Here is an 8,579-nt window from a genome sequence, read left to right as displayed (position 1 = left end):
AGAATAACACACAGGACACTGACCGGGGGAGGTGGTACTGCACAGTTATATACCCAGAGCAATGACTGTGAGAAGTGGTACTGAGCAGTTATCCATACAGAATATAGGAGACACTGAGAATAACACACAGGACACTGACCGTGGGAGGTGGTACTGCACAGTTATATACCCAGAGCAATGACTGTGAGAAGTGGTACTGAGCAGTTATCCATACAGAATATAGGAGACACTGAGAATAACACACAGGACACTGCCCGTGGGAGGTGGTACTGCACAGTTATATACCCAGAGCAATGACTGTGAGAAGTGGTACTGAGCAGTTATCCATACAGAATATAGGAGACACTGCGAATAACACACAGGACACTGACCGTGGGAGGTGGTACTGCACAGTTATATACCCAGAGCAATGACTGTGAGAAGTGGTACTGAGCAGTTATCCATACAGAATATAGGAGACACTGAGAATAACACACAGGACACTGACCGTGGGAGGTGGTACTGCACAGTTATATACCCAGAGCAATGACTGTGAGAAGTGGTACTGAGCAGTTATCCATACAGAATATAGGAGACAAAGAGAATAACACACAGGACACTGACCGTGGGAGGTGGTACTGCACAGTTATATACCCAGAGCAATGACTGTGAGAAGTGGTACTGAGCAGTTATCCATACAGAATATAGGAGACACTGAGAATAACACACAGGACACTGACCGTGGGAGGTGGTACTGCACAGTTATATACCCAGAGCAATGACTGTGAGAAGTGGTACTGAGCAGTTATCCATACAGAATATAGGAGACACTGAGAATAACACACAGGACACTGACCGGGGGAGGTGGTACTGCACAGTTATATACCCAGAGCAATGACTGTGAGAAGTGGTACTGAGCAGTTATCCATACAGAATATAGGAGACACTGAGAATAACACACAGGACACTGACCGTGGGAGGTGGTACTGCACAGTTATATACCCAGAGCAATGACTGTGAGAAGTGGTACTGAGCAGTTATCCATACAGAATATAGGAGACACTGAGAATAACACACAGGACACTGACCGGGGGAGGTGGTACTGCACAGTTATATACCCAGAGCAATGACTGTGAGAAGTGGTACTGAGCAGTTATCCATACAGAATATAGGAGACACTGAGAATAACACACAGGACACTGACCGGGGGAGGTGGTACTGCACAGATATATACCCAGAGCAATGACTGTGAGAAGTGGTACTGAGCAGTTATCCATACAGAATATAGGAGACACTGAGAATAACACACAGGACACTGACCGTGGGAGGTGGTACTGCACAGTTATATACCCAGAGCAATGACTGTGGGAAGTGGTACTGAGCAGTTATCCATACAGAATATAGGAGACACTGAGAATAACACACAGGACACTGACCGGGGGAGGTGGTACTGCACAGTTATATACCCAGAGCAATGACTGTGAGAAGTGGTACTGAGCAGTTATCCATACAGAATATAGGAGACACTGAGAATAACACACAGGACACTGATCGGGGGGAGGTGGTACTGCACAGTTATATACCCAGAGCAATGACTGTGGGAAGTGGTACTGAGCAGTTATCCATACAGAATATAGGAGACACTGAGAATAACACACAGGACACTGACCGGGGGAGGTGGTACTGCACAGTTATATACCCAGAGCAATGACTGTGGGAAGTGGTACTGAGCAGTTATCCATACAGAATATAGGAGACACTGAGAATAACACACAGGACACTGATTGGGGGAGGTGGTACTGCACAGTTATATACCCAGAGCAATGACTGTGGGAAGTGGTACTGAGCAGTTATCCATACAGAATATAGGAGACACTGAGAATAACACACAGGACACTGATCGGGGGAGGTGGTACTGCACAGTTATATACCCAGAGCAATGACTGTGGGAAGTGGTACTGAGCAGTTATCCATACAGAATATAGGAGACACTGAGAATAACACACAGGACACTGATCGGGGGAGGTGGTACTGCACAGTTATATACCCAGAGCAATGACTGTGGGAAGTGGTACTGAGCAGTTATCCATACAGAATATAGGAGACACTGAGAATAACACACAGGACACTGACCGGGGGAGGTGGTACTGCACAGTTATATACCCAGAGCAATGACTGTGAGAAGTGGCACTGAGCAGTTATCCATACAGAATATAGGAGACACTGAGAATAACACACAGGACACTGACCGTGGGAGGTGGTACTGCACAGTTATATACCCAGAGCAATGACTGTGGGAAGTGGTACTGAGCAGTTATCCATACAGAATATAGGAGACACTGAGAATAACACACAGGACACTGACCGGGGGAGGTGGTACTGCACAGTTATATACCCAGAGCAATGACTGTGGGAAGTGGTACTGAGCAGTTATCCATACAGAATATAGGAGACACTGAGAATAACACACAGGACACTGACCGTGGGAGGTGGTACTGCACAGTTATATACCCAGAGCAATGACTGTGAGAAGTGGTACTGAGCAGTTATCCATACAGAATATAGGAGACACTGAGAATAACACACAGGACACTGACCGGGGGAGGTGGTACTGCACAGTTATATACCCAGAGCAATGACTGTGAGAAGTGGTACTGAGCAGTTATCCATACAGAATATAGGAGACACTGAGAATAACACACAGGACACTGACCGGGGGAGGTGGTACTGCACAGTTATATACCCAGAGCAATGACTGTGAGAAGTGGTACTGAGCAGTTATCCATACAGAATATAGGAGACACTGAGAATAACACACAGGACACTGACCGGGGGAGGTGGTCCTGCACAGTTATATACCCAGAGCAATGACTGTGAGAAGTGGTACTGAGCAGTTATCCATACAGAATATAGGAGACACTGAGAATAACACACAGGACACTGACCGGGGGAGGTGTTACTGCACAGTTATATACCCAGAGCAATGACTGTGAGAAGTGGTGCTGAGCAGTTATCCATACAGAATATAGGAGACACTGAGAATAACACACAGGACACTGACCGTGGGAGGTGGTACTGCACAGTTATATACCCAGAGCAATGACTGTGGGAAGTGGTACTGAGCAGTTATCCATACAGAATATAGGAGACACTGAGAATAACACACAGGACACTGACCGGGGGAGGTGGTACTGCACATTTATATACCCAGAGCAATGACTGTGAGAAGTGGTACTGAGCAGTTATCCATACAGAATATAGGAGACACTGAGAATAACACACAGGACACTGATCGGGGGGAGGTGGTACTGCACAGTTATATACCCAGAGCAATGACTGTGGGAAGTGGTACTGAGCAGTTATCCATACAGAATATAGGAGACACTGAGAATAACACACAGGACACTGACCGAGGGAGGTGGTACTGCACAGTTATATACCCAGAGCAATGACTGTGGGAAGTGGTACTGAGCAGTTATCCATACAGAATATAGGAGACACTGAGAATAACACACAGGACACTGATCGGGGGAGGTGGTACTGCACAGTTATATACCCAGAGCAATGACTGTGGGAAGTGGTACTGAGCAGTTATCCATACAGAATATAGGAGACACTGAGAATAACACACAGGACACTGATATGGGGAGGTGGTACTGCACAGTTATATACCCAGAGCAATGACTGTGGGAAGTGGTACTGAGCAGTTATCCATACAGAATATAGGAGACACTGAGAATAACACACAGGACACTGACCGGGGGAGGTGGTACTGTACAGTTATATACCCAGAGCAATGACTGTGAGAAGTGGTACTGAGCAGTTATCCATACAGAATATAGGAGACACTGAGAATAACACACAGGACACTGACCGTGGGAGGTGGTACTGCACAGTTATATACCCAGAGCAATGACTGTGGGAAGTGGTACTGAGCAGTTATCCATACAGAATATAGGAGACACTGAGAATAACACACAGGACACTGACCGGGGGAGGTGGTACTGCACAGTTATATACCCAGAGCAATGACTGTGGGAAGTGGTACTGAGCAGTTATCTATACAGAATATAGGAGACACTGAGAATAACACACAGGACACTAACCGTGGGAGGTGGTACTGCACAGTTATATACCCAGAGCAATGACTGTGAGAAGTGGTACTGAGCAGTTATCCATACAGAATATAGGAGACACTGAGAATAACACACAGGACACTGATCGGGGGAGGTGGTACTGCACAGTTATATACCCAGAGCAATGACTGTGGGAAGTGGTACTGAGCAGTTATCCATACAGAATATAGGAGACACTGAGAATAACACACAGGACACTGACCGTGGGAGGTGGTACTGCACAGTTATATACCCAGAGCAATGACTGTGAGAAGTGGTACTGAGCAGTTATCCATACAGAATATAGGAGACACTGAGAATAACACACAGGACACTGACCGGGGGAGGTGGTACTGCACAGTTATATACCCAGAGCAATGACTGTGGGAAGTGGTACTGAGCAGTTATCCATACAGAATATAGGAGACACTGAGAATAACACACAGGACACTGACCGGGGGAGGTGGTACTGCACAGTTATATACCCAGAGCAATGACTGTGAGAAGTGGTACTGAGCAGTTATCCATACAGAATATAGGAGACACTGAGAATAACACACAGGACACTGACCGGGGGAGGTGGTACTGCACAGTTATATACCCAGAGCAATGACTGTGGGAAGTGGTACTGAGCAGTTATCCATACAGAATATAGGAGACACTGAGAATAACACACAGGACACTGACCGGGGGAGGTGGTACTGCACAGTTATATACCCAGAGCAATGACTGTGAGAAGTGGTACTGAGCAGTTATCCATACAGAATATAGGAGACACTGAGAATAACACACAGGACACTGATCGGGGGGAGGTGGTACTGCACAGTTATATACCCAGAGCAATGACTGTGAGAAGTGGTACTGAGCAGTTATCCATACAGAATATAGGAGACACTGAGAATAACACACAGGACACTGACCGGGGGAGGTGGTACTGTGTTATTATACATGCATAACAGCAAATATTACTAACTATACCGGTACTTATATGTTAGTTGGGCGCTCATACCCCCACTATCCATGTCGGCATGGAGTTGATTTTATATAGCGTGGCGAGCGCAGCGCGCCCGAAGCGTAGCAAGCCCCGCGAGGGGACGCGGAAAACTAAGCAAATAGCTTAGTGGGCACCCAACTAACATATAAGTACCACTATACCCAGCATGCCTACTGTGGGAAGTGGAACTGTGCAGTTATGCATACAGAATAACATATCCCAATCATAGGCGTGAATAGCCCATTTTATTAGGGGGTGCACCTTCAAAGGGGTGTGTCTAGCATTGCCCATTGGGTGTGTCTAACACTGCCAATCATGCATGTTTACCATCATCTATTAGTAACCTAATCTCCGGCCTATTTCAGTTTTAATATTCTTATTGGTCTGTGTACATGCATATAAAGTAAAAAAAAAACTATATGGATTATGCAGGTATGTAGTGATATGACAACGGTCTAGTACAATTAACAATGCAAAACTCACAATTGATTGATGGGCACTAATTTTAATGGAATACAGGTCTAATTAGCAAAAGACTTTGGTAAAAGGTATTGCTGGTATTGCTAGTGGCAGGGAGTTGTTCATAAGGGTGGGCACAGCATTTGGGGGTGCCTGTACAACCTAACACTCAATGTGCGCACACCTATGATCCCAATAAATATAACTCAATCACGGACTGTGCAGTTTGTACACTGGGGACTGTGCAGGACTACTGTGGGAAGTGGTACTGCACAGTTATATACACAGCACAGTGACTGTGGGAAGTGGTACTGCACAGTTATATACACAGCACAGTGACTGTGGGAAGTGGTACTGTATAGTTATATACAAAGCACAGTGACTGTGGGAAGTGGTACTGCACAGTTATATACACAGCAGAGTGACTGTGGGAAGTGGTACTGTATAGTTATATACCCAGCACAGTGACTGTGGGAAGTGGTACTGCACAGTTATATACCCAGCACAGTGACTGTGGGAAGTGGTACTGCACAGTTATATACACAGCACAGTGACTGTGGGAAGTTGCACTGTGCAGTTATATACCCAGCACAGTGACTGTGGGAAGTGGTACTGCACAGTTATATACACAGCACAGTGACTGTGGGAAGTGGTACTGCACAGTTATATACCCAGCATAGTGACTGTGGGAAGTGGTACTGCACAGTTATATACCCAGCACAGTGACTGTGGGAAGTGGTACTGTATAGTTATATACCCAGCACAGTGACTGTGGGAAGTGGTACTGCACAGTTATATACCCAGCACAGTGACTGTGGGAAGTGGTACTGTGTAGTTATATACACAGCACAGTGACTGTGGGAAGTGGTACTGCACAGTTATATACACCGCACAGTGACTGTGGGAAGTGGTACTGTATAGTTATATACCCAGCACAGTGACTGTGGGAAGTGGTACTGTGTAGTTATATACCCAGCACAGTGACTGTGGGAAGTGGTACTGCACAGTTATATACCCAGCACAGTGACTGTGGGAAGTGGTACTGCACAGTTATATACCCAGCACAGTGACTGTGGGAAGTGGTACTGTGTAGTTATATACACAGCACAGTGACTGTGGGAAGTGGTACTGCACAGTTATATACACAGCACAGTGACTGTGGGAAGTGGTATTGCACAGTTATATACCCAGCACAGTGACTGTGGGAAGTTGCACTGTGCAGTTATATACCCAGCACAGTGACTGTGGGAAGTGGTACTGCACAGATATATACACAGCACAGTGACTGTGGGAAGTTGCACTGTGCAGTTATATACCCAGCACAGTGACTGTGGGAAGTGGTACTGCACAGTTATATACCCAGCACAGTGACTGTGGGAAGTGGTACTGTATAGTTATATACCCAGCACAGTGACTGTGGGAAGTGGTACTGCACAGTTATATACCCAGCACAGTGACTGTGGGAAGTGGTACTGTGTAGTTATATACACAGCACAGTGACTGTGGGAAGTGGTACTGCACAGTTATATACACCGCACAGTGACTGTGGGAAGTGGTACTGTATAGTTATATACCCAGCACAGTGACTGTGGGAAGTGGTACTGTGTAGTTATATACCCAGCACAGTGACTGTGGGAAGTGGTACTGTGTAGTTATATACCCAGCACAGTGACTGTGGGAAGTGGTACTGTGTAGTTATATACCCAGCACAGTGACTGTGGGAAGTGGAACTGTGTAGTTATATACCCAGCACAGTGACTGTGGGAAGTGGTACTGTGTAGTTATATACCCAGCGCAGTGACTGTGGGAAGTGGTACTGCTCAGTTATATACCCAGCACAGTGACTGTGGGAAGTGGTACTGTATAGTTATATACCCAGCACAGTGACTTTGGGAAGTGGTACTGCACAGTTATATACCCAGCACAGTGATTGTGGGAAGTTGCACTGTGCAGTTATATACCCAGCACAGTGACTGTGGGAAGTGGTACTGCACAGTTATATACCCAGCACAGTGACTGTGGGAAGTGGTACTGCACAGTTATATACCCAGCACAGTGACTGTGGGAAGTGGTACTGCACAGTTATATACCCAGCACAGTGACTGTGGGAAGTGGTACTGTATAGTTATATACCCAACACAGTGACTTTGGGAAGTGGTACTGCACAGTTATATACCCAGCACAGTGACTGTGGGAAGTTGCACTGTGCAGTTATATACACAGCACAGTGACTGTGGGAAGTGGTACTGCACAGTTATATACCCAGCACAGTGACTATGGGAAGTGGTACTGTATAGTTATATACCCAGCACAGTGACTGTGGGAAGTGGTACTGTATAGTTATATACACAGCACAGTGACTGTGGGAAGTGGTACTGTGTAGTTATATACACAGCACAGTGACTGTGGGAAGTGGTACTGCACAGTTATATACCCAGCACAGTGACTGTGGGAAGTGGTACTGTATAGTTATATACCCAACACAGTGACTTTGGGAAGTGGTACTGCACAGTTATATACCCAGCACAGTGACTGTGGGAAGTTGCACTGTGCAGTTAGATACACAGCACAGTGACTGTGGGAAGTGGTACTGCACAGTTATATACCCAGCACAGTGACTATGGGAAGTGGTACTGTATAGTTATATACCCAGCACAGTGACTGTGGGAAGTGGTACTGCTCAGTTATATACCCAGCACAGTGACTGTGGGAAGTGGTACTGTATAGTTATATATACCCAGCACAGTGACTGTGGGAAGTAGCACTGTGCAGTTATATACCCAGCACAGTGACTGTGGGAAGTGGTACTGTGTAGTTATATACCCAGCACAGTGACTGTGGGAAGTGGTACTGTGTAGTTATATACCCAGCACAGTGACTGTGGGAAGTGGAACTGTGTAGTTATATACCCAGCACAGTGACTGTGGGAAGTGGTACTGTGTAGTTATATACCCAGCGCAGTGACTGTGGGAAGTGGTACTGCTCAGTTATATACCCAGCACAGTGACTGTGGGAAGTGGTACTGTATAGTA

The sequence above is a fragment of the Crinia signifera genome, chromosome 12 (genome assembly GCF_055691185.1).
Source record: "Crinia signifera chromosome 12, ASM5569118v1, whole genome shotgun sequence".
Classification (NCBI taxonomy): domain Eukaryota; kingdom Metazoa; phylum Chordata; class Amphibia; order Anura; family Myobatrachidae; genus Crinia; species Crinia signifera.
This window is presented reverse-complemented; position numbering follows the sequence as displayed.